The 26968-nt window shown below is 42.3% G+C and overlaps 1 protein-coding gene across 8 annotated transcripts in view; it reads right to left on the minus strand.

Moving 5' to 3' along the window:
- The window catches only part of lingo2 (leucine rich repeat and Ig domain containing 2), a 933051-nt gene that overhangs the window by 540114 nt on the left and 365969 nt on the right, over positions 1-26968 (minus strand). The window contains exon 1 of one of the 8 annotated variants that reach the window (XM_059644472.1): positions 17002-17022. The exons of the other annotated variants lie outside the window; for them this stretch is intronic. The gene's annotated coding sequence lies outside the window, so the exon portion shown is untranslated. Of the gene's footprint in view, positions 1-17001; positions 17023-26968 lie in introns of those variants that run through there. 8 annotated transcript variants of the gene reach the window in all.

Raw genomic sequence — 26968 nt, forward strand, 5'->3', positions numbered from 1 at the left:
AAGTTGCTACGAGTAGAAAAGAAGTGCGACACTGTTGTGGATGCCATCTTTTGGTAGTGACATTGATCTGAGACTCTGCCTGCTTTCTCAAGTGGCTACAAAGGATCCCATGGCACTATACGGAAAGACAGAGAGCTCTTCTTGATTTCCTGACCAATATTTACCCCTCAAACTATATCTCAGAAACAGATCACATGGTCACTGCCATATTGCTGTGGGGAGAGGGCACCGGAGGAAGTCAGAGCATAGTTTTCAAAGTAACCTCTTGGCCTCTTTCTCTAGACATCTGAGCGTCCTAAGATTTGATAATTAAAAAGATGGTGAGTTGAGTCTCTTAAGTGGCAGCAAATAGACCAGCTAAGGACATCAGCTGCACGGAATGTGAGAAATTTCCCAATGGGCTAACTCACCTAGGATTTAGTTCTTGAAATAGTGAGGATGTGAGTAATCTCCCGGGACAACTTGCCCAATTATTCTCTCTTCTTGTCATATTCGGGCGGGTAAAATCCTGTAATTAATCCAAGGATGACTTCTTCTTACGTTCATTTCTTCATCCTCTCTCATTCTCTTGGTGGCTCAGTGGTTAGCACTGAAGCCTCACAGTGCTAGGGACCCAGGTTCAATTCCAGCCTCAGGCAACTGTCTGTGTCGAGTTTGCACATTCTCCCCGTGTCCGCGTGGGTTTCCTCCGGATGCTCCTGTTCCTTCCCCCAGTCCAAAGATATGCAGGCTTGGTGGATTGGCCATGCTAAAGTGCCTGTAGTGTTCAGAGGTGTGTGGGTTATAGGGGGATGATGCTTCAACGGGCAGTGTGAACATTTTCGGCCGAAGGGCCTGTTTCCACGTTGTAGGGAATCTAATCTAATCTCTCACCACCTATCTTAAACTTTCTCTGTACTTGCTTAAAACATTTTCTAATTCTAGTGAAGAATACTCAACCTGAAAAGTTAACTCTTGTTGCAGATATGCCCGACCTGTTGGCAACTCACTCCATTTTCTGCTTTTATTGAAATTTCCAGTTTCTAAAGCAGTTTGTTTTCAGTGAAGAGTATTATTGCTGAACTCAGTATCCTCAGATCAAGGGTGAAATATAAACTAGAATTCCCACCATGCCATTGATGATATTTGCTCAGTGATTCCAGTTACACACCTACATTCGTGGGTGTTCATCAAGAGCAGAATCATGCTTGTGTGTGAAGGCCCTCCTTTGATCAGAAGACAATTCAGATTGTTGTAATTCATCAAATTCTTGTAATGTGCATGCTGTATTGTAGGAAACCTGGCAGCCAATTTGCACAAAGTCATGCAAACAGCAACATGACAATAACCAGTTGATCTGCTGTTATGACATGTGTTGAGAGATACATACTACTTCTATTAAATATGTTCAACATGGCGGCAGAGGTCTTTTATGTCCAGGTGTGACAGCAGGTAGGATGTTAAACTAATCCTCAAACAGAAACCTTAAAACCTCCTGGGCACCCCTCAGACACTGGGCCTCTGTCAAGAATTTTATGCTCATGTCCCCACTAATTCAGAAGCAAAAGTGCAACCAGTGAGGTCACATGTAAATGTAAGCTGAAGCTGTTATGGTGTGAAATGCAAAAATAATTTTTGCATCTTGGCAGAGCGACCTTCTATAGGTGGGCTACATCTGTCATATTTTCATTCTAGCCAGGTGAAAGCATGCCAGAGTCAGGTCCTCTACCTCCAGAAGCAGTTCAGAGTGGATATAAAGGTGGATGAATACTGAGGAAGATAATAAAATATGAGGCTGGATGAACACAGCAGGCCCAGCAGCATCTCAGGAGCACAAAAGCTGACGTTTCGGGCCTAGACCCTTCATCAGAGGGTCTGATGAAGGGTCTAGGCCCGAAACGTCAGCTTTTGTGCTCCTGAGATGCTGCTGGGCCTGCTGTGTTCATCCAGCCACACATTTTATTATCTTGGATTCTCCAGCATCTGCAGTTCCCATTATCACTGAATACTGAGGAAGATTGCTTACAGGACAGGCCTCAGTTGAGATATTTCTGTCCGGTTGTATAAAAGACTGTCATGCCAAATAGACCCAACCACCAAACAGACACATTTCCCCATATCTCCTTCATGTTCTTCACACCCCTCAGTCTTCTTAGATTTCCATCTTGCCTCCAAGCCATCTCACTAGTCACCCTCCCAGAATGAATTATGGGATGACTTCAAGAGCCATATGCATGTAGATTATTATATAATTTTTTCTAAGAGAATGATTATTCCAGAATCTTGATGCAGAAAAGAAAATAAAAACCCATTAAAAACTAAATTCCTCAATCACTTCATCTGATGTCTAAAGGAAAACAAACACCCTTCTATTCATGAAACACATTAAAGACAACTGATCATTTAATAACCTCTCAAACTGTCAATTGAAATGTGAACTCTGTCTCCTCCAAATAGCTTTGGAGCTCTTGAAAGTCAGCCAAGCATTCATTATTGAATGCTCTGTAATATGAACTCTTTGAAAAAGTATTCGATAACATGTATTAAAACTATTCGAAGAAATGGCTATTATCATATTTTTCAGTTGCTTCAGATGGCCAATCAATTAACTCTAGCAATCTTTATCAGTTGTTTAATCTGAACAAAACTAAAAAGAACACATTATTTTCTTATATCTGATGGGTTGGTGATCTAATTTACTTGAGATCAAGACACAAAGATATCTCATCAATCCCTGAAGAAAAATTACACCTACTCCATAAAATTCTGGTTCCCACACTGCAGTGCTTGTATCAGTGAAAACGGGATCTGTTAAAACTCAGCACTAAGTTCCAATGTAATGAAATGTGAGGTTGGAAGAACACAGCAGGCCCAGCAGCATCTCAGGAGCACAAAAGCGAACGTTTTGGGCCTAGACCCTTCATCAGAGAGGGGGATGGGGTGAGGGTTCTGGAATAAATAGGGAGAGAGGGGGAGGCGGACCGAAGATGGAGAGAAAAGAAGATAGGTGGAGAGGAGAGTATAGGTGGGGAGGTAGGGAGGGGATAGGTCAGTCCAGGGAAGATGGACAGGTCAAGGAGGTGGGATGAGGTTAGTAGGTAGGAGATGGAGGTGTGGCTTGGGGTGGGAGGAAGGGATGGGTGAGAGGAAGAACAGGTTAGGGAGGCAGAGACAGGTTGGACTGGTTTTGGGATGCATTGGGTGGAGGGGAAGAGCTGGGCTGGTTGTGTGGTGCAGTGGGGGGAGGGATGAACTGGGCTGGTTTTGGGATGCGGTGGGGGGAAGGGGAGATTTTGAAACTGGTGAAGTCCACATTGATACCATTGGGCTGCAGGGTTCCCAAGCGGAATATAAGTTGCTGTTCCTGCAACCTTCGGGTGGCATCATTGTGGCACTGCAGGAGGCCCATGATGGACATGTCGTCTAAAGAATGGGAGGGGGAGTGGAAATGTCTTGCGACTAGGAGGTGCAGTTGTTTATTGCGAACCGAGCAGAGGTGTTCTGCAAAGCGGTCCCCAAGCCTCCGCTTGGTTTCCCCAATGTAGAGGAAGCCACACCGGGTACAGTGGATGCAGTATACCACATTGGCAGATGTGCAGGTGAACCTCTGCTTAATGTGGAAAGTCATCTTGGGGCCTGGGATAGGGGTGAGGGAGGAGGTGTGGGGGCAAGTGTAGCATTTCCTGCAGTTGCAGGGGAAGGTGCTGGGTGTGGTGGGGTTGGAGGGCAGTGTGGGCGAACAAGGGAGTCACGGAGAGATTGATCTCTGTGACTCCCTTGTTCACTCCACACTGCCCTCCAACCCCACCATACCCGGCACCTTCCCCTGCAACCGCAGGAAATGCTACACTTGCGTCCACACCTCCTCCCTCACCCCTATCCCAGGCCCCAAGATGACTTTCCACATTAAGCAGAGGTTCACCTGCACATCTGCCAATGTGGTATACTGCATCCACTGTACCCGGTGTGGCTTCCTCTACATTGGGGAAACCAAACGGAGGCTTGGGGACCGCTTTGCAGAACACCTCCGCTCGGTTCACAATAAACAACTGCACCTCCCAGTCGCAAACCATTTCCACTCCCCCTCCCATTCTTTAGATGACATGTCCATCATGGGCCTCCTGCAGTGCCACAATGATGCCACCCGAAGGATGCAGGAACAGCAACTCATATTCCGCTTGGGGACCCTGCAGCCCAATGATATCAATGTGGGCTTCACCAGCTTCAAAATCTCCCCTTCCCTCACCGCACCCCAAAACCAGCCCAGTTCATCCCCTCCCCCCACTGCACCACACAACCAGCCCAGCTCTTCCCCTCCCCCCACTGCATCCCAAAACCAGTCCAAACTGTCTCTGCCTCCCTGTTCTTCCTCTCACCCATCCCTTCCTCCCACCCCAAGCCGCACCTCCATCTCCTACCTACTAACCTCATCCCACCTCCTTGACCTGTCCGTCTTCCCTGGACTGACCTATCCCCTCCCTACCTCCCCACCTATACTCTCCTCTCCACCTATCTTCTTTTCTCTCCATCTTCAGCCCACCTCCCCCTCTCTCCCTATTCATTCCAGAATTCTCACCCCATCCCCCTCTCTGATGAAGGGTCTAGGCCCGAAACGTCAGCTTTTGTGCTCCTGAGATGCTGCTGGGCCTGCTGTGTTCATCCAGCCTCACATTTCATTATCTTGGATTCTCCAGCATCTGCAGTTCCCATTATCACTAAGTTCCAATGGTCCTGCCTACATGATTTACATCCCATGTTCTTTGACTGCTAACAATAATGGGATGCATTAGAAATATGGACCAGATTTCCATAATCAGGTTCCATCTGCAATTTTCAAAAAGCCCTGAAGTCAGCCTGGCTCCTCAAAATCATGTCATTCGTGTCAATACTCATGCACATATAACTGTCTTTTAAGGTATAATTGCATTCTTTGTGAATATACCACAGGTGGCTTGTGCTCAGTCATGGCCTGACATCAAAGAAACAATGGAAGGAATTTGTTTTGTTGAATGCTGCCAAAAAAGGTTTCATGTGAATGACAGCATTTAGGGTGAATTAAGGGATTCAGACAGAGATGGGAAGAACAGGTACTGACAATCTCCCAAATCTGAGGTTAGGCCTTAATCTCCGTTGGGAGTGGATGGTAAAGGTGGCTACAGAGCCAGTCGGCATCTCCTCCATCCATACTCCTACTTCTGACCTCCCTCCTCCCTGACCATTATCAGTGGTGTATGCACATACGGTTGTTTCACCACATTCAGAATGCAGTGATGTTATTGCAGGATGCACAGTTGCCTCCTCTAGCACTTCCTGTCACTGCCAGCTAACATTTGTGTATGGATGGCATCTATATTGCATAATGGAGAATCACTCTTTTATGGTATGGAGCCTCAACTTGACTCATCGGCATTGTTCTTCGACAGCGAATCAATACGTTTCATAGGTCAAGAATAGAGTGGGATTAATTGGATAGCTCTTTCAAGAAAACAGCACAGTCACATTGACCTCCACCTACAATGTATTCTATCTGTGCTGTAAGATTTTTTGATACTATGAATCCTAGACACTTGACATTGATGTAGTGCAGGAAGTGCAAGTGACCTAAGACCTAACATTTTGAAGCTGCTGGTTGTGCTAATATTAGCATCTGTTTTGTTAATATGCCCATTTTTTACACTGGCCAGCCTTTGTAATCTGTTAAATTGATCCGATTTAAAGTATTTCATGATGAAGTGATTATGCCAACTTATAAACGGTATACAATATAATAATGATACAGATTTGATACAGAAACTGCATATGGCAAATTAATTTGAAGAAACTCATATTGTACTAATGGTGTCATATGAAAACGTAGCTGTGCAAATATCTGCAGTATCAAGTATCAAGCCCGATCCATCTACTGTATATCCCGTTCATTCAGTTCTTTTCCGTAGCTGAAACAAAAACTGAATTTGCCGGTGAAACTCAGTAGGTTTGGCAGCAATCTGTGTAAAGAAAGCAGAGTTAACATTTCAAGTCCTGTGACCTTTCTTCAGAAGTGAAGTTTCTCCTGCAATTTTGGTTTTTGTTTCAGATTTCCAGCATTCACAATTATTTGCTTTTTGTTTACTCTGTCCTAGCTACTCACTTATAAAATCAAGTTCCACAATGGCATCTCCTAAAATGCTCAATGTCCTTCCCATACAGAAATTATCCAGTGTCAATTCAGAGGTCCAATTAAACATAAGTGACCTATTGTTCCAATATATTCTAAATACTCACTGATCTATACAAAAAATGTCTTTTCAAGTCTCCATGCTTACTTGAGGCTTGCTTAAATTGCTTGTCTTCTAGTCCATAGTTCTATTAAATTAATTGCTTTTTAAAGTAGTATACATATTTCATTACATTAAAAATCTATTTAGAACTACAAAATTATTTTTTACTCTATCCCTCCCTCCTTCTTCCAGCAACTCATCAATGGTGCTGCATTTGAAATACTTTATGACTCTCACAAATGGATGCCAAAAAGAAAATTTGGTCTTTCATGTCTAAATTCCAAATGTTTCCGACTCTCAATCTTCAAAAGAAAGTTTTACTTAAAGCCAAACATTAAGTATTTGCCAAGAGCTTACTTCTTAGGAAGCTCTTAGAGGATGTTCAGACAGGAGGGATAGTTAAGGAGGGGTATTGACACTGGTTTTGCAAATGCTGCACTTCAGCTCCAGATTATAATGACCCTCAAACAGTTGGATCTAGATATCTCTTCACTAAAACACAGTTTACTTCAATCATTAGCTCAAAAACATATTGCATTTCAGGTTGTTGAAAGTGTAACTTGATCATCTAGGATATCAGGGCATTTGGGGATCTTAGGTACCAGCCCTACTCATGTGCAATATTTAAATTAAAAGAAAGAATGTAGGTTGTGGAGACGTCAAACAAACAAAACAGAAATTGCTGGGTAAGTTTCCATGTTCCTAATGCAACATAAGTCGATTGGCAATTATTGTGTAAAGCTAGCAATGGATTAGATCACACAACAAAAGTTGATTTGAAACATTGGTAAATATCAATCACATGAATTCACCCTGATGCTGTGAATTTTCAATAATTAATTTTCATACATTGCAATGCAAAAATAACACTACAGTAAGACATGTGGAAGGTATGACTGGGAATTATTAAATGAAAATTTGAGAACAAATTAATCATCAATGAAAGATTTGACCACTTTCCCAAGTGAAGAAACATCAGAAATCTTTGCCAAATAGAAGAACTAAATTTTGCTTTCAAAGAAAAATACTCAGAGGAATAATGTATACCTAGCAGGGCAATCATTATCAAATGATGTTCACAATTAGAATTTTTTAAAAAGTATTTTTAATATTTACAAGCTGAAAGATATATCAGCTTCAATTTTAGATTTGCCTGTGTGAGGTTTTGCAGTTAATTCTGTTGCTGTTATAAAGATATTAGCCTTCATTACAGCTTGTTATTGTGTTAAATATCAGTTTCAGTAATTTATCACTTTTTGTAGAGTTACATAATGAGGGCTGAGAGACACCTTATATGGTATATGTTTCTGTGTTGAAAACTTTTAATGTCAGTCTTTGGAGATAAGATCTGTAATATCAAATCAAAAAATGTTCAAAAAAGTAAGTACATCCAAGCTGTTTTTTACCCTGAAGTTTCAAAACATAAAACACAAGATTGAAAAGGAGGCGAGTTTAAAAGGCTGGTAAATTTGGCCTTGTTGAATTGAATCTGACGCTGAAAAGACTATTTACATCATTGTTACAGCAATTACACTCATCTAACCTCCTTGCTGGGAGCACAGAATCAATAAATAAAGCCTAGAGTTCCATGTAAATTCATACTCTTCCCCACACCAACACCCCCCCACCCTGCTCGCACACGCGCATACGCAGACAAAGAAGGCCTAGAAGGCATCCTACTTTTGTAATATGGCAGAGAAATGGCAATTTTAAAATGCAGCAGCTCACAGTTAAAATATTTACTTTGGGCTTTTGAAAATGACACTGGGGAGAAATACGAGCAATTTAGAGCTGGCACGTGAATCTTAAAAAAAAATGGTGCCAATTGAATCAGAGATAATGGGAACTGCAGATGCTGGAGAATCCGAGATAACAAAGTGTGGAGCTGGATGAACACAGCAGGCCAAGCAGCATCTTAGGAGCGCAAAAGCTGACATTTCGGGCCTAGACCCTTTGAGGATCTTTGGTGAATTTCCGCAGTACAGCTTATAGATAGTACACAGTGCTACGACTGAGGATCTGTGGAGGAGGGCGTGGATGCTCATGGATGTGGTGCCAATCAAGTGAGCTGCTTTGTCCTGTATTGTATCAAGTTTCTTGAGTATTTAGGCCTGAAATGTCAGCTTTTGTGCTCCTAAGATGCTGCTTGGCCTCTGTGTTCATTCAGTTCCACACTTTGTTACCATGGTGCCAATTGAACTCAACATGTACCTCCAGTCAACTTGCCTTTTCCTGATATGTTTTGTTTTTGTAATTTTTTGTCCAGTTGCAGCTGCTTCTTTACCTCCTTTAATTTCCTCTATGGCCCCTGATGTATTACATCACTTAAGAGACATGTTCATAGTATCATCACTGCACTGCAGAATTTGGTCACAAGTAAAAAGGTTTCATAATCCATCTTATATTAGCTAACTATATAAAATTGTGCAGTAAACATGCTTTTCTGTGTAAAGCTCAAAGTGATTCATCAAAGCTCTATATAGGAAAGGGATTTTTAAAACGTACTGTCAGTAAGGAACATGGTCAGTGTGAGGTAGACTTTGTCTGGGTGACACAGAGGCCAAGTGTGGATATCTGGGAACTGGGATACTTTGTTTCAGATGGCAATCACACCCTTCAGATCAGGTAATTCAAATTTTTGTTCTATGATCTGCAACAGAAGTGTGTGACTATATGCAAGGCAGATATAAGGATCCAGCGAGTAATACACAAGGACCCTTAGCTCCAGCAATTACACAACAACTACAATTGGTTTGGATGAATCCCTGAAAATGCTGGAAAAAAATTCACATCAGTCAATCTATTTGGAAACTCTCAGTTATGGTGCAATGCTTTTTTTTGCTGGATGGAATTTACTTGCCACTAAAATCAACAGTTAGCAATATTGAAAAGAGTACAAGATTAACGTCCCACCCATTTCCATTAACACTCGAGCTTGAAAGTTTGGTGAAAACTGTTCCATATATATCCATGATTTGGAGCCTTCAGAATCCATCTTTTTCTTCGTATCCAAACCTGTGTATCTCTTGACAGCCTGAATGTTCTGGATTCGTTAGTTTCACCCTTCACATTTAAGAGAACATACTGGTCCTGCACTCTCACTATTAGTCCTTCGAATGCCTCCCAATTCTCTTCTTCCATGTCTGCGTGATTTGCACCTCCCAGTCGCGAACCATTTCAACTCCACTTCCCATTCCTTCGATGACATGTCCATCTTGGGCCTCCTGCAGTGCCATAATAATGCGACCCGTAGGTTTCAGGAACAGCAACTCATATTCCGCTGGGGAACTCTGCAGCCCAATGGCATCAATGTGGATTTCACCAGCTTCAAAATCCCCCCTCCCACCACTGCATCCCAAAACCAGCCCAGCTCGTCCCCGCCTGCCTAACCTGTTCTTCCTCTCACGTATCCCCTCCTCCCACCTCAAGCCGCACCTCTATTTCCTACCTACTGACCACATCCCGCCTGCTTGACCTGTTCATCCTCCCTGGACTGACCTATCCCCTCCCTACCTCCCCACCTATACTCTCCTCTCCACCTATCTTCTCCTCTATCCATTTTCAGTCCACCTCCCCCTCTCTCCCTGTTTATTTCAGAATCCTCTCCCCATCCCCCTTTTCTGATGAAGGGTCTAGGCCCGATACGTCAGCTTTTGTGTTCCTAAGATGCTAAGATGCTGTGTTCATCCAGCCCCACACTTTGTTATCTTGACTTGACATAAACATTGGCACAGGACAAGAGAGCTGATGATGGAGGCTTTTATTTTATAATCATCACCCGATTTTTGGGAAAAGGGTTAGTAAACATATGGCTTGACACCTTTTGCTGGCAGAACTGCTAATTAACCATAGAATTCCTGAATTTGGAACAATGTTAGAATCACTCCGTCAGATAGAGCAGGAGGTAGGTATGTGTGCATCCATCCTGATGACATACTGTTCCCATAACTTTAGTTCATAACTTCAGCAATGGATACTATTTTATTAAAATTTTATCAGACAAGCTGATCACTTTGCCAATAGTATGTAAAATTTTTAAGGTCTGGCAAACATTTGAGGTTTGTGAGCAACGTTTCTCGTGCAAAATTGCAACTTCACTTTTCTGATTTGCTTTTACGAACATTGAGTGATTCATTCGAATAAACTGGATGAAAAGAAGGCAGCTGAAATAAAGACAAATGAACAATGTCTCAGGTTTGTTTGCTGGTCTAATTGGAAGATGTAACACTTCAATAGGTGCTGCATTTTTATCTATTATGGGTCCCCCAAAATAACACTGTGACGACATCATGTGGTTAAATCATTCGTTTTAAATCTATTCTATGTTGGCCCTGTTTAGATTGGACTCCAGGAGATAGATACAGAGAAAGAAAGCCAGGAAGGGGAGGGAGAGGAAGAAAAGGGTGGGAAGGGAGAGAATGAGACAGAAGAACAACAAATTAAGAGTAAGGTTAAAGTATGTCAGGGTAGCTCAACCAGAGAGCACATCGTGTTGCAGACGGAGTTGTGAAAAGAAAGGCATTTAAACCATAAGTGAGCAGGCAGATAAAAAATACTTCTGATCTCCATAGAAAAACAGGCAGATAGAGCAGGAGTCCTCAGAAATGTTGCTCAGCTCACTAACTATTCTGATTGGAGAGGGTGATAGTTCTTTGGAAGAATTCAGCAGAAGGTAAGCCTGAAGCACCACATATAGTCCAGCTGTACAGGAGGGAGGGAAGAAGAGTGGAAGGGCAGTACTGATAGGGGATTTCTCAGTTAACAGAAAAGCCAGGCAACACTGACACCATGAGCCTAACTCCTGAATAGTATGTTGCTTTCTTATTGCAAGGGTCAAGGGTATCACATAACAGCAGGGGAGGGAGAACAACAAGAGATCACTGTCCATCTCTATATAAATGACATGGGTAGCAATGGTGATGTGGTCCTGGAATCAGATTTTATGGAAATAAGGAGAAAATCAGCAGCCTTGATCTCAAATGTAGTATTCTCTAGTTTACTAACAAATTCTATGCAATAGTGAGTCTAGAAATAGAAGGATAAGCCAAACAAATTTGTGGCTGCAAAGATGGTGCAGAGGGATGGCTTCAGATTCTTGGAACATATGCGAGGGAGTTAGCACCAGTGTGACACAGATGGTTTACACCTGAAGGGAACTGGGACTGAGGTCATTGTGGGATACTTTGCCAGTGCTGTTGGGAGGGTTATCAACTAATTGTGTTGGTGAGTGGAAACAAAAATAAGGTATCAGACAAGAAGGCTATCATGTACAAGATATTTGGAGAGACAGACAGTACTAGCATAGAGAATAGTAAGTTAATAGGTAAAATCAGAGTAAAGGAGAAAATAATGAAGCCTACTTAAGGGTGTGCATAAGTGTGAATAAATAAAGAACAGCAAAGAGGATGTGGAGTTATTGGTGCAGATTGCTATGTGGGATTATGATGCTGTAGCAATAACAGAGATCTGACTCAAGGAAGAACAGGACTGGTTATTAAACATGAAACAAAAACAGAAATAGCCAGAGAAACACGGGTTTGGCAGCATCTGTGGAGACAAACAGAGCTAATGTTTTGGGTCTAGTGACCCTTCTTTAGAACAGATATTAAATATGCTTGGTTACAAGGCATTCAGAAAAGTTTGGGAAGGATAAAGGAGAAGATACTGCCATTTTGATTAAGGACAGCATTACTGTGCTGAAGAAAAAGAACTGTTCTAGAAGTTTCAAGAACAGAATCAGTTTGGTTAGAGCTAAGGAGTGAATGGGGTAGAGTTACATTGCTCTGTGTAGTTGATAGACTACTAACAAACAGAAAGAGCAGAGAAAAAAATCTGCAAGGAATTTGCAGAGAGATGCAAATGTTGGAGTAGTTATAATGGAAGACTTGAATTATCCAAATATTGATTAGATCAGTGTCAATTTACAGGTAGAGAGGGGCAAGTATCCGAACATTGTCTCAAGGACAATTTCATCCTGCAGTTTGTGTCCAGCCCACCAACAAAGGAGACACTGCTAGACCTGGCTCTTGGGAATGAGATGGACCATGTAGAGCAAGTTACACTGGGGAAACATTTAGGAGAAATTGATCATCGTATCATAATTTTTATGATGCTGGTATAAAATGGAAACAACCTAGAGTAAGAATAATCAAATGAAGGAAAATCAACTTCAATGGGGTAAGAATGGAATTTGGCTAGACAGACTGGACCTCAATGTTGGCAGGAAAAACTGTAAATGAACAATGCACTACCTTCAATGTGGAAACGATCCAGGTACAGACAAGGCATATTCCCTCAATGGGTAAAAATGGGACAAACAAATATGAAGCACCTTGGACAGCAAAGGAGAAAGTGAATAATGTTAAAGAAGAAAATATATCTATTTGTCCAGTGTTGGGTAGTAAATAAAAATAAAAATCATGCTGAATAATGAAAGCTTAAAAGTGAGTAAACCAAAAAACAGAGGGTCTGGCAGCATCTGTTAAGGGGAAGCCACGTGAAGGTTTTGAGTCCAGTAACCCCTCTTCATAGCAATCATCCAGTGACTTGTGTTTAAGTTTTGTTTGTTTCAGATCTCCAGCATCTGCAGTTCTTTGTTTTAGTTTAGTTTGAGAAGGGAGATGGAAATACAAATTTGAGAAGCAACCAAAGATTATGAAAAAGAATTGAAACTAATAAAGGAAAATCCTGAAATGTTCTGTCAGCACATAAACAGGTAAAAGATACTAAAAGGAGGAATAGGCCCAATTAGGGATTAAGAAAAAAATTATACACGGAGCAAGTCACATGGCTGAGGTGTTAAATTAAAATTTGCATCTGTCTTTAAATGTGAGACAGTAACTGCACAGGTCATAGTGACAGAGCAGGAAACTGAAGTGCTAGAAGGTTCTAAATTTGACAAGGAGGTATTGGATATTGTTGGAAGTTAAAATTGAAATGACACTGGGTCTGGGTGAGATGCCATCCAAGGATATTGAAGGAAATGAGATTTAAATTTAGAGAGGCACTGACAATATATTTTCAATCTTCTGAGATATGGTTTGGTTTGGAGGACTGCAGAATTACAAATTTTATGTCCTTGTTCAAAAAATGAAGGATAGGCCCAGCAATTACAGGCCTGTCAGTTTAACTTCGATGCTGGAGAATCTGTTAAAAAAAATTATTTGGTATAGAATTAGTTGTCGCATGAAGAAAGGTGTAGCACCAAGGCAGAGTGGATTTCTTAAGGGCAAGTCATGTCTCACAAACTTGGAGTTTTCTTTTGAAGAGTCAACAAGAAGAGTGAATGAGGACAAGCTGTGATTATTTTGTGCATGGACTTCAAACAGCAATTTGTTAGAATACCACATAATAGCCTTGTGAGAAAGTTTATAACTTATGGAGTAAAAGGGTCATAGCAACATCGATACAAAGGAACAGGCAAAAAACAATAATGGTTAATGCATATTTTTTGAGATGGAGGAAGGCTTATTGTGGTGTTCATCATGAATTGGTATTGTGGTCCTTGCTTTTCCTGATGTATAAAAATGATCTAGATTTCAGTGTCTAATTGACAATTTCAAAGTATGAATGTGAAACAAAATTTGAGAGCTTTATAAACTGTTAAGAGGTTAGCAATAGCATTCCAAAAATACTGCATAATCAAGGTGCGAAGTGAGTGGAAATAAATATAACAACTATCATGAGATAAAAATGTGGTATGAAAACTCACGAGGCCAAAACCTGATAAGTCCGCTGCACATCATATAGAAGGGACCTACCTGAGAGGCTAATTTTTCACACAGACGGTTGTTCGTATGTGGAATAAACTGCCAAAGGAAATAGTAGATGCAGGTACAGTTACAACGTTTAAAAGACATTTGGACAGGTACCTGAATAGGAAAGGTTTAGAGGACCAAATGCAGGCAAGGGGCACTCATTCAGTTTGGCAAACTTGGTTGACATGGTTGAGTTGCACCAAAAGATCTGCTTCTGTGCTGTATGACTGTATGACTCTAAGCGGCTAAGAGATAGTAGATGTACTGGTGGTAATCTTCCAAGAATCCATGTAATCTTCCAAGAATCCATGTATTCTGGAAAAATTCCAGAGGTCTGGAAAACTGTCAATGTAACATACTTCTTTAAGTAGGGCAGATGACAAACGAAAACCAGGTAACTATAGGCTAGGATAATAAAATGTGAGGCTGGATGAACACAGCAGGCCAAGCAGCATCTCAGGAGCACAAAAGCTGACGTTTCGGGCCTAGACCCTTCAGCATCTCCAGCATCTGCAGTTCCCATTATCTCTGATAACTATAGGCCAGGTTTTTTTTTGCAATTTCGCTTAACATCTGTAACTGGGAAAACGAGGGATGTAATAACACAGCATTTGGAAATAAATAATATGATCAAGTAGCATCAGCATGGGTTCACAAAGAGGGAATCATACCTGACAACTTTATTAGAAATCTTGGAGGAGCTAACAAATAGGATAAACAGAAAGTAGCAAATGTATTTGGATTTTTAGAAAGTGTTTGATAACTTATCACATGTTAGGTTATCATTTAGAATAGAGAGGAGATTTTTCAGGATAGCAACCTGTAACTATTAGAATGGTAAAGGGATCATTGCTGGGGCCACAACTACTTACTTGCTTATAAGTACTTTGGATGAAGGAAGTGAACGTACTATAGCCATATTTGCAGATGACATATAAAGAGGTGAGAAGGCAAATAGTGAGGATAACACAAAGAATCTGGAGAGGGATATAGATAGATTGATCAAATGGGCAAAATAAAACTTGCAGCTAGAGTATGAGAGAAAATGTGAGTTCATGTACTTTGGCAGGACTAATAGTGAAGGTGAATATTATTTAAATGAAGGAAGGTACAAAGGGGTTCTCATGTTCAAGTCACAAAAAAGCTAGAATACAGGTTCAGAAAAAAAAAATCAGCATGTTGCTGAAAATGGAGGGTTGGAGTTATAAAGAAAGGTTATGTAGGCTGGGACATTTTCACTGGCGTGTAGGAGGTCGAGGAGTGACCCTACAGAGGTTTCTAAAATCATGAGCGGCATAGATAGTTGATCAGAAGGTTTCTTTTTCCCTATGGTGGGGCATACTTTTAGGGTGAAAGGAGAAATGTTTAAAAAAAGGACATGGGGGCATTTTTCTTCTGCCCAGAAAGTAATTCATGTATGGAATGAACTTCCTGAGGAAGTGATGTACGCAGGTACAATCACAACTTTTAAAAGACGTTTGGATAAGTACATAAATAAGAAATGTTTGGAGGGATATGGGCCAAGGCAGGCAGATGGGACTAGCTTAGTTTGAGATTATGGTAGGCATGGACTTGTTGGACTGAAAGTCTGTTTCCATGCTGTATGGCTCTATGGCTGTATAAGATTAACACGTAAGACAGAAGCCAAATGGAATGTTGGCCTTTATTTCAGACAAAATGGAGTACAAAAGTAGGGAGGTTTTGCTGAATCTATACAAGGTTTGTCAGACAACAGCTGAAAGAGTGAACAGCTTGGTACCTGAATCTTAGGAAATATATACCAGTTATAAAACTTGCAGCTAGAGTATGAGAGAAAATGTGAGTTCATGTACTTTGGCAGGACTAATAGTGAAGGTGAATATTATTTAAATGAAGGAAGGTACAAAGGGGTTCTCATGTTCAAGTTATAGACACAGTTCAAACAAGTTTTGTTAGGTTGATCCCAGATAAGGAGGGATGGTCTTATGTGGAAAGGTTCAGTAGATTCCACCTATAATCATTGGAATTTTAAAGAATGAGAGGTGGCCTTACGGAAACATGCAAGTTTCTTAGGGGACTTAATAGGGTAGCTATGGAAAGGTTATTTCCACTTGTAAGGCAGTCTTGGACTGGATGGCATAAGCACAGAGAACTCAAACTCATAAACTCAGTTGCACATTTAAGACAGTGGAGAAGAGAAACTGCTTTCCTCAGAGAGTTGTGATGGGAATTCTTTAGTACAGATGGCTTTTGAAGCTGGGTCATTAAGGATTTTGAAGGTTAAGACAAGTTTTTAATTAGCGAAGGAATTGAGGGTCACGGAAAACAGAAGAAGAAAGGGATCTGAAGAAAGAACCATGGGCCCAAAACGTTAACTCTCCTTTCTCTCCACAGATGTTGCCATACCTGCTGAGGTTTTGCAGGCACTTCTGTTTTTATTTCTGATTTCCAGCATCGACAGTTCTTCTGGATTTTTTGTAGGGTGTGTGTTTTTTTTGTGCATAGACACAAAAGTTAAAGATGTTTGGAGGGCCATAACATAGCAAGTCTGCATCACTATTCAAATAGTCCTAGTCATAGAATCTCCACAGTATAGATAGAGGTCCTTTGGCCCAACAAGTCTGCACTGACTCTCCAAAGAGCATCCCACTCAGCCTCCCTATAATTTGACATTTACTAGCTAACCTAACTAACCTACACAAACCTGGACACAAAAGAGCAATTTATCATGGTCAATCCACCTAACCTATATACCTCTGGACTGTGGGAAGAAACTGAAGCACCAGAAGAAACCTATGCAGACACAGGGCAAACATGTAAAATCCATAGGGACAGTCACCCAAGGCTGGAATTGAACTCGGATCCCTGGCACTGTGAGGCAACAGTGCAAATCACTGAGCCAGCGTGCCATCCCTAGGCATTACTTAGAGATTGGAAGAGGAAGAGTGTTGTAAAATTAATGATTCAATAAAGACATTAATTACCTTATTGATAAAAAAATTGAATAGTAAGTAGTAATGTTTTACCTCAAGGTTTTGCACAGAGAACTGTTAGGAAACATGAGAAATTCGGAATCAAAGGAATCTTGGAGTGATAGATTTGTCGACCGTGAAAGAATATGAGATTGCATAAGCATTTTTTAATAATGCATGATGCATGCTTTAGAGTTAATCTTACTTTCTCATTAAAAATTTGTCTTCAAAAGTGTGATTGTTTTTTATTGACAGCACTACACAGAATTAAAACTTCCAACCCTCCATATTCCTGGCTTTAACATCAGACATATACAGTCATACAGCATGGAAACAGACCCTTCTGTCCAACTCGACCATGCCGAGCAAGTTTACTGAACTAAATTAATCCCACTTGCCTGCATTTAGTCCTTATTCCTCTAGACCCTTTCAAATCATGCACCTGCCCAAATGACTTTTAAATGCTGTAACTGTACCTGCATCTGCCACTTCCTCTGGCAGTTCACTCCATAAACAAACCACCCTCTGTGTGGAAAAAGTTGCTCCTCAGGTCCCTTCTAAATCTTTCTCTTGTCACCATAAAAATATGCTGTCTAGTTTTGTACTTCTGTACCCAAGGGGAAAAGAAGGTGAAATGGTATCGGGATCGTCAATTCCAGATACAAGACTCCTCTAAGAGATAGTAAGAACTGCCGATGCTGGAGAAGATAACACAGTGTGGAGCAGGAAGCACACAGTAGGCCAGGCAACATCAGAGGTGAAGGAAAGTTTATATTTTGGGTCGGGACCCTTCTTCAGGAATGGGGTAGGGGGAAGGGAGCTCTGAAATAAACAGAGAGGGGAGGGATAGGGCTAGGGAAGGTAGGTGGGATGGTAATAGGTTAGTGCATGTAGACAGTTCTTGAGATTGATCAGTGGGATAGGTGGAGCGGATAGGTGGGAGAGAAGATGGCCAGGTTGTCAGGTCAAGGAGGCGGGTCTGAGAGGGAGGGTAGTCATGGAATGAGCCAGGAATGGAGAGATTTTGAAAATGGCAAAATCTATGTTTCGGCCGTTGGGCTGTAGGGTCCCAAGGCAGAATATGAGGTGCTGCTCCTCCAGTTTGCGGGTGGCATCATCGTGACACTGGAGCGGTCCAGGATGGACATGTCACCCAGGAAGTGGGAGGGGGACTTAAAATGGTTGGCAACCAGAAGGTGTTGTCATTTGTCGCATACAGATTGCAGATGCTCTACAACACCATCTCCAAATCTCCGCTTGGTCTCACCGATGTAGAGGAGGCTGCATCGGAAGCAGTGGATACAGTGGACCAAGCTGATGGATATGCAGGTGAACCCATGTCTAATGTGGATGGTTTGTTTTGTGCCTTGAATGGAGGTGAGGTGTGCAAGTGTAGGGGCAGCTGTAGCACTTCCTGTAGTTGCAGGCAAAGGTGCAGGGGGTGGTGGGGTCAGTGGGGAGTGTGGAGCAGACGAGCGAGTCACTGAGAGAGCGGTCCCTATGAAACACAGATGGGGTGGGGAGGGAAATATCTCTTTGGTTGTGGGGTCAGATTACAGGTGGCAGAAGTGGCAGAGAATGATACGTTGGATACAGAGGTTGATGGGGTGATATGTGCAGACAGGGGGGATACTGTCTTTATTTTTGTTGGGAGAGGGGATGTGAGGGCAGAGGTGCTGGAAATGCAACAGGTGCAGGGAGGGGGGAACAGAGTCAGGGTAAGTGAAAATGAGTTCAGTGGGGCAGCTGCAGGCAGAGACAATGAGTCAGCTAGGCCAGTCAGGTTTGTGGATTTTGGGAAGGAGATAGAAACAGGTGATGCGGGCTTGGGGAATGATAAGGTTGGGCAGGCAGAGACAATGGATCGGCTGGGGCAGTCAGGTTTGTGGATTTTGGTTTACAAAACTCCTCTAAGTTTACTTCAGGTGTGGCTTGGTATTGAAATTGCAGTAATGCCCCTGCTTGGGTAAGAGACATGGTTGGCACAAGGTTAGGACCCATGACATATAAAGTTTGGGTAGGAGAGGTGTTCCTAAACAAACATGTGTGCCTCACGAAAGCTGCAACCTCACAAACAGGGCAGGAGCAAAATATATCCAGCCCCTCAGAACATCCAGCAACACTGTCAGAATCCATGAGTTCTCCCCTTCCATTTAGTATCAAGGCAACCTGAGGGTAAGAGGGACACAGGTAATGCTTCAGCCTTGATTCTGTGCTGCCTGAAGAAGAATTTCTTCCTTAGTGTTCCAGGCACAAGAGGTGGGCTCCTGACCAGTACACACTACCAGTATCCAAGGCAAAGTCTGATGAACCAGACCTGGTGCAAAAATGCCCCAAGAGAAGCTGCAGGAAAAGGAACGAGACTACATTCCAGGACTTAGAGAAGGAGGACTGGAGCGATGTCAGCCAGGTGGATCTTATAGAACGAGTTCCTTGATTGGGGCTGTTAACCTGGTCCAATCAGGGAGCCTTGGCTGACAGATATAAACAGGACTGTCAGAGGTTCCAGAGATAATGGGAACTGCAGATGCTGGAGATTCCAAGATAATAAAATGTGAGGCTGGATGAACACAGCAGGCCAAGCAGCATCTGTCAGAGGTTCCGTTCCCTCTAGGAACTGGTTTTGTGCTAGCTGCATTCGTATATTACACCATGCACATGTAAATAAAGGGTGGCTTGGTGAGAGGATAAAAACCAAAAGAACTGCAGATGCTGTAAATCAGGAACAAAAACAAAGTTGCTGGAAAAGCTCAGCAGGTCTGGCAGCATCTGTGGAGGAGAAAACAAAGTTAACGTTTTGGGTCCACTGACCCTTCTGCAGAAGTATCTGTGGAAGGGTAATCAGACCCGAAACGTTAACTCTGTTTTCTCCTCCACAGATGCTACCAGACTTGCTCAGCTTTTCCAGCAACTTTATTTTTGTTGTTGATAGGATATTGGCCTTAATGGAGCTATTTCACCAAAACTGAGCCCTGTGGATTTTCAATTCAGAAGAAAACATTAATTCACCATCACCTTCTGTTTCCTATCACTGAGTCAATTTTGTTTACAGTTTGCAACATTCTCCTTTATTATATGGGCATTTCCTTTTTTGAACAGTCTGCCATGTATGCCCATGTCAATTGCTTTGGCAAAATCCATGTAGGCAACATCCATCACATTACTTGCTGTACTATGTTTTACATTAAGTACAATGTATAGCTTAAAAAATCTTATATTATTATCATTGTCTCACATCATGTGATGTGAAGATAAAGAGGTCTCAGACTCCATCTTAACTGACAGTAATGTGCTGGAGTTTGTAATGAAGCAGCTTAATATTAGATCAGACTCTGAAATGCCTCTGATAGTAATACATGTTTCTATCAGGAGCTGCAATAACATCTGTTGAAACTTTTAGTTCTACATTTCTCACACCTCGTTCTATTGTTACAGGGGTTAATATAAATACTGCCATATCAAGTACAAACACTCTGCTGGACACCTTATCGGTAGAAAACTAACCTGCTCAATTCCCCTTGTTCCTTTCTGAAAAAGATGAATTTTTTAAGACCTACCCTTTCCTGAGCAAAACTATGCTGATTATTTATTATAAATCTGTGTCTATGGGACAGTTTATTCTATCTACTAGAATTGATTCTAATTATTCACCCGCCAAAAGTGACCGATTCACCTGTAATTATTTGGCATTCCCCTGACACTCTTTTAAAACAATCTGCAGACCTCTAATATTCCGGTACCTAAGCAGCATTGGAAAATGATCCTCAAACCATTGATTATCCCTGGCTTTGTTTGCCCACTTATAATCCATCCAGTTCTGGTAATTTAACATCTTCGAATGGTATCAATCGTTCTGAAACTTCTTTTTGAACTTTTACATTCTATTAAGTGGGGTATCTGCATCATTCCTCTTCTTTGTCCCATGTAGACGTGGGATACTCATGAAGGACCAGACCAACTACACATAACCAATCTTGTACATTTCTTTTGCGTCCTATGCATACCTTCATTGTTATCTTGCTGCTAGTATGCTGGTAAAACATCTTTGGGCTTTCCCTAATTTTACCAGCCTGGCTAATTTTGTATGTGACAATGAGCAATTAAGATATTAAGGAAATCACTTCTATTGTCTGGAAGAATACTATGAGATCTTTAGCTCCAGCAGGAAGAGCTGAACAAAGCTTCTGGTTAATGTTTCATCTGGAAGGCAGCATCCTGGCAGGGAAGCACTCACTCAGTTCTTAAATTGAACATTAGTTTCGATCCAAACCTCCAAAATGGGATTTGAACAAAAAACTTTCTGAATCAGCAAAAGTGCTATCAACTGACCCATAGCTATTTCTTAAAGTATACTAAAGATTTGTCTGAAAACTGTAGACAGTAAACATGAATGTCATTAGGTGGTCCTTTCAAGTTGACAGTTTTATTTGTTTAAATGTTAAATATACCAGTCAAGAATGATTAATATTGAGGAAGGCAATGGAAATTTATTCTTAGGTTTTCCGGGAGATTGTGATAATTGCTGTGTTCACTGCACTACTTGGAAACCTGGGTACTCTAGTTTCAGGGAAATCTGGTTCTAGCACATTGCATTATCTACACCTTTTGCACAAGTTGAATAAAGCCTGTGTTTATATAAGAGATAGGCACGGAATGTGAATAATAAAGCGGATGTGTACAATACAAGAAAGCTGGGTAAACTACAGAATTGGAGTTATAACAGCAGGGAAGGATTTGATAATGCCCTAATGTTTAAGTAAGTAATCCAAATACCAGTCTGGGATCATAATATGTCAAGGGTGTGAAAATATATAGAATATAAAAATTCAGAGATGAGCAAGAAAATGATATGAATAATATACAAAGGATGGAAGTGTGCACAAGATTGATAATGTCATCTCAATAATCTAAGTCCATCACAGGTCACTAATGCAAGGATGTGATATAATGTAGGTAATATAATTATGCACAGGGTAAGCAGAAAAGGTGAGGATGTGTAAAAGTATGTGGACAATGTGAAAATTATAAAGGATTTGAAGTCATGTACACGAAGGAGAGACATTTCACTGGATGCCACAGGTGATTTATGTGCAAATGTGGACAAGATGTGGATTGTGTGCAAGCTATGGCAAATAAAGCAATGGATGTGAGAAATGCCAGAATTCTGTTTGATATATTCTGCAGATCTTTATGAAGTAGGTGCTACACCTCTTTAATGGTCTCTTGACTAAACCTGGACCTCGAGCAATAATGTGCTGCAGTCTCAGCATGTTAAGCTTGTAATCTGTCTGGGTGGTTTGAAATTGATCTGCACACCTTTGCTACCACTGAACATGTTGAGCAGTTCTCTTTTCTGACGTGTCCTCCAACCTTAAAGGAAATAATGGCAGTATTAAAAGTGATCTCCACTGTAACTACTTTCCACCTTCACAAACTGTGTAAAATTGTTTCAGTTCCCTTGTGATTCTGGACATTAGAATCTGGCTGAGTTGCAACCTCAGTACAATAAAGAAAGAACGAGTATATCACAGAAACATTTCACAAGGGATGAGACTTTCTGTGAGCTTCATTATAGACTTAATAATGGCTCAGTTGGTGACAGCTTCACCTCTGACTCAGAGTTGCCTGCTCTTAAACTCTTGAAATTTGAGCACATAATCTAGGCTGATACTTCAGTGTTGTATTGCCATAGTTTGGATTGGACTTTCAACAAAGAGAAACCCTCACATAATTTTGACGAAAAATGTGACAAAGAACAGAGTAAATGTGCTGGTCACATTTATCGCTCAAAAAGTAGATGATCTGGTAACGACCATGTTGATGTTTTGGGACCACTTCCCTAAATTACGAATGTGACAACATCTCAAAAGTACTTTATATGTTGCAAAGTGCTTTGGGAAAACCTGTGGTATTGAAAGCACTAATTAAAAATCAATTATGTATTTCTTTGTAAATATAATGATTATATAGTATTGTTGCCATGTCCTCTAAACATTTCAGCAATTTCCTCACAGAAATATACTGATGTGAGAGGTATAATTTTATAAGAGGGACCACACTAAAGAATAATCCAGTATTAATCAAAACAAGGATATACTTGGTTTAGAGGAACATAACAGAGTTTCCCCAGGTAAAGTCTCAGCATAAATCTTAGGCAGGAGAGAATGAACAGACTAGGCTTGCATTTTGTATGGTTTAGAAGGATGAAAGATAATCTCACTGAAACACAAAATTCTTAAAGTACTTGATAGAGTAAATGTGGAGGATGGCAGGCTATTTATCCTGGCCAGAGAGTCTAAAATTTGGAGTGAAAATCTCATGTTTGGCATTTGATTATTTAGACCATGGATTAAGGTGACATTTCAATCAAAAAAGGCTGTGAATCTTTGAAATTCTCCACTCCAGAGATGTGCAATTGCTGCATTGAGCATATTCAAGACTGAGGAGGAGCGATTTTTAAATACAAATGAATTGAGGAACATGGAGATAATGCAGGAAGGTGGAAGAGAAGTAGAAGGTCAACCTTGATGTTATTAAAAAGTAGGCTTGGGGTACCAGATGTGCTGCCTCGATCTTATGTTTAACGACATAAATTTGTTGTTTAATGACACTAAGTATCTACTGGTATAAATCTGTACGATGCAGAATTGCCTGTTTTTTTAGATTTCTGCATATCATGTACCACTGTTCAGCTGATTAAACAAGCCCCACCTTCACAAGTTTTGTCAATGCCCCAGTGTCTTACAGTTGCCTTGATCTCCCATAGCATGGACTCAGCTAACAACAGTGGCAGGCATCCCACACTATTTGGCTAGATGAAACAAACAGGATGTGACAGAACTGTGATATATTACAGGTGCTTTACGATATTCAACTGTAGCAGGTGCTGTCTCTTCGCATTTGAACTTTGAAGCCACATTTGAATTTGATTATTTATAATTTCTGTCGTAGAGTCATACAGCATGGAAACAGATCTGTCAGTCCAGCCAGTCCAATCCAATCATAATCCCGAACCAAACTAGTTCCACCTATCTGCACTTGGACCATACCCCTCCAAACGTTTCATATTCATGTACTTATTCAAATGCTTTTGAACATTGTAAGTGTATGCGCATCCACCGCTTCCTCGGGAAGGTCATTCCACACCCAAAATACTGTATAAAAAATTGCATCACATGTCTTTTTTAAAGCTGTCTCCTCTCCCCTTAAAAGTATGCCCCCAGCCTTTTAATTACCCTCCCGAGGGAAGAGACACCTCCCTTCACCTTATTTATATCCTCATTATTTCATAAAGCAAATTTTATAAACCCCTTAACTTCCTATGCTCCAGTGAAAAAAGTCCCGGCCGATCCAGCCTCTCCGTATAACTCAAGCCATCAATTTAATGAAGTATACTGATAAATCTTTTCTGAACCCTCTCCAGCTAAACAATAGCCTTTCCATAATGGAACAACTAGAACTTGATGCTATACTCTAGAAGAGCCTCACCAACATTCTGCACAACGTCAATATGACATCCCAACTCGTAAACTCAAAAGTCTGAGAAATGTAACAGCCCAGGTTTATTGAAGTAAGTTACCATAGACTTGGGCATCATTAGGTTAAATCATATACATACGGCCCTGGTGTGTTTGAATTCCACTTTCCCATCCACTCGTATGAACCTTTAACTCAGGATGGCCTTTTACCCCTCACTCAAGAGAAAGTGCCACCCTCTGGATTTGATGGGTCAGCAACCTCAACAGCTCCATCAATGCCAGATCCAAGTAGTGAGTGTTGCAGTCGAGGCCCTAGTAAAGCATGAACGCACAAGTAAACAGCAATGGGTGATAATGGGAACTGCGGATGCTGTAGAATCCAAGATAACAACATGTGGAGCTGGATGAACACAGCAGGCCAAGCAGCATCTCAGGAGCACAAAAGCTGACGTTTCGGGCCTGGACCCTTCATCACAGAGGGGGATGGGGAGAGGGAACTGGAATAAATAGGGAGGGGGGGGGGAGGCGGACCGAAGATGGAGAGAAAAGAAGATAGGTAGAGAGGAGAGTATAGGTGAGGAGGGAGGGAGGGGATAGGCCAGTCCAGGGAAGACAGACAGGTCAAGGAGGCGGGATGAGGTGGTAGGTAGGAAATGGAGGTGCGGCTTGAGGTGGGAGGAAGTGATTGGTGAGAGGAAGAACAGGTTAGGGAAGGGGAAACAGGCTGGGCTGGTTTTGGGATGCAGTGGGGGAAGGGGAGATTTTGAAGCTTGTGAAGTCCACATTGATACCATTGGGCTGCAGGGTTCCCAAGCGGAATATGAGTTGCTGTTCCTGCAACCTTCGAGTGGCATCATTATGGCACTGCAGGAGGCCCATGATGGACATGTCATCTGAGGAATGGGAGGGGGAGTTAAAATGGTTCGCGACTGGGAGATGCAGTTGTTTGTTGCGAACTGAGCGGAGGTGTTCTGCAAAGCGGTCCTGAAGCCTCCGCTTGGTTTCCCCAATGTAGATGAAGTCACACCGGGTACAATGGATGCAGTATACCACATTGGCAGATGTGCAGGTGAACCTCTGCTTCATGTGGAAAGTCATCTTGGGGCCTGGGATAGGGGTGACGGAGGAGGTGTGGGGGCAAGTGTAGCATTTCCTGTGGTTGCAGAGGAAGGTGCCGGGTGTGGTGGGGTTGGAGGGGAGTGTGGAGCAGACAAGGGAGTCACGGAGAGAGTTGTCTCTCCGGAAGGCAGACAAGGATGTGGATGGAAAAATGTCTAGGATGGTGGGGTCAGATTGTAGATGGCGGAAGTGTCAGAGGATGATGAGTTGTATCCGGAGGTTGGTGGGGTGGTATGTGAGAATGAGAAGGATCCTCTGGGGGCAGTTGTGGCAGGGGTGGGGTGTGAGGGGTGTGTTGCGGGAAATGCGGGAGACGTGGTCAAGGGCATTCTCGACCACTGTGGGGGGAAGTTGTTGTCCTTGAAGTACGTGGACATCTAGGATGTGCGGGAGTGGAATGCCACATCCTGGGAGAAATGTGGCGGAGGCGGAGGAATTGGGAATAGGGGGTGAAATTTTTGCAGGAGGGTGGGTGAGGGAAGTGTCTTCTAGGTAGCTGTGGGAGTCATTGGGCTTGAAATGGACATCGGTTTCTAGCTGGTTACCTTAGATGGAGACTGAGAGGTCCAGGAAGGTGAGCGATGTGTTGGAGATGGCCCAGGTGAACTTGAAGTTGGGGTGGAAGGTGTGGTGAAGAGGATGAACTGTTCGAGCTCCTCTGGGGAACAAGAGGCGGTGCCGATACAGTCATCAATGTAACAGAGGAAGAGGTAGGGTTTGGGGCCTGTGTAGGTGTGGAAGAGGGACTGTTCCATGTAACCTACAAAGAGGCAGGCATAGCTTGGGCCCTTGCAGGTACCCATGGCCACACCCTTTGTCTGTACGAAGTGGGATGAACCGAAAGAGAAGTTGTTGAGGGTGACGACGAGTTTGGCTAGGCGGATGAGGGTGTCGGTGGAGGGGGATTGGTCGGGCCTGCAGGACAGGAAGAAGTGGAGGGCCTTGAGGCCATCTGCATGAGGAACACAGGTGTATAGGGACAGGACGTCCGTGGTGAAAATGAGGTGTTGGGGGCCAGGGAAATGGAAGTCCTGGAGGAGGTGGAGGGCATGGGTGGTCTCACGGATGTAGGCAGGGAGTTTCTGGACCAAAGGGGAGAAAATGGAGTCCAGATAGGTGGAGATGAGTTCGATGGGGCAGGAATAGGCTGAGACAATTGGTCGACTAGGGCAGGCAGGTTTGTGGATTTTGGGAAGGAGATAGAAACAGGCCGTGTGGGGTTGGGGAACAATGAGTTTGGAGACTGTGGGTGGGAGGTCCCCTGAGGTGATGAGGTCATGGATGGTGTTGGAGATGATGGTTTGGTGCTCGGCGGTGGGGTCATGATCAAGGGGGCGGTACGAGGTGGTGTCGGAGAGTTGGCGTTTCACCCTCTCACTCACTCCAACCTCTCCCCCGCAGAACGGGCAGCTCTCTGCTCCCTC

This window comes from Stegostoma tigrinum, chromosome 3 (assembly GCF_030684315.1).
Source record: "Stegostoma tigrinum isolate sSteTig4 chromosome 3, sSteTig4.hap1, whole genome shotgun sequence".
Taxonomy (NCBI): Eukaryota; Metazoa; Chordata; class Chondrichthyes; order Orectolobiformes; family Stegostomatidae; genus Stegostoma; species Stegostoma tigrinum.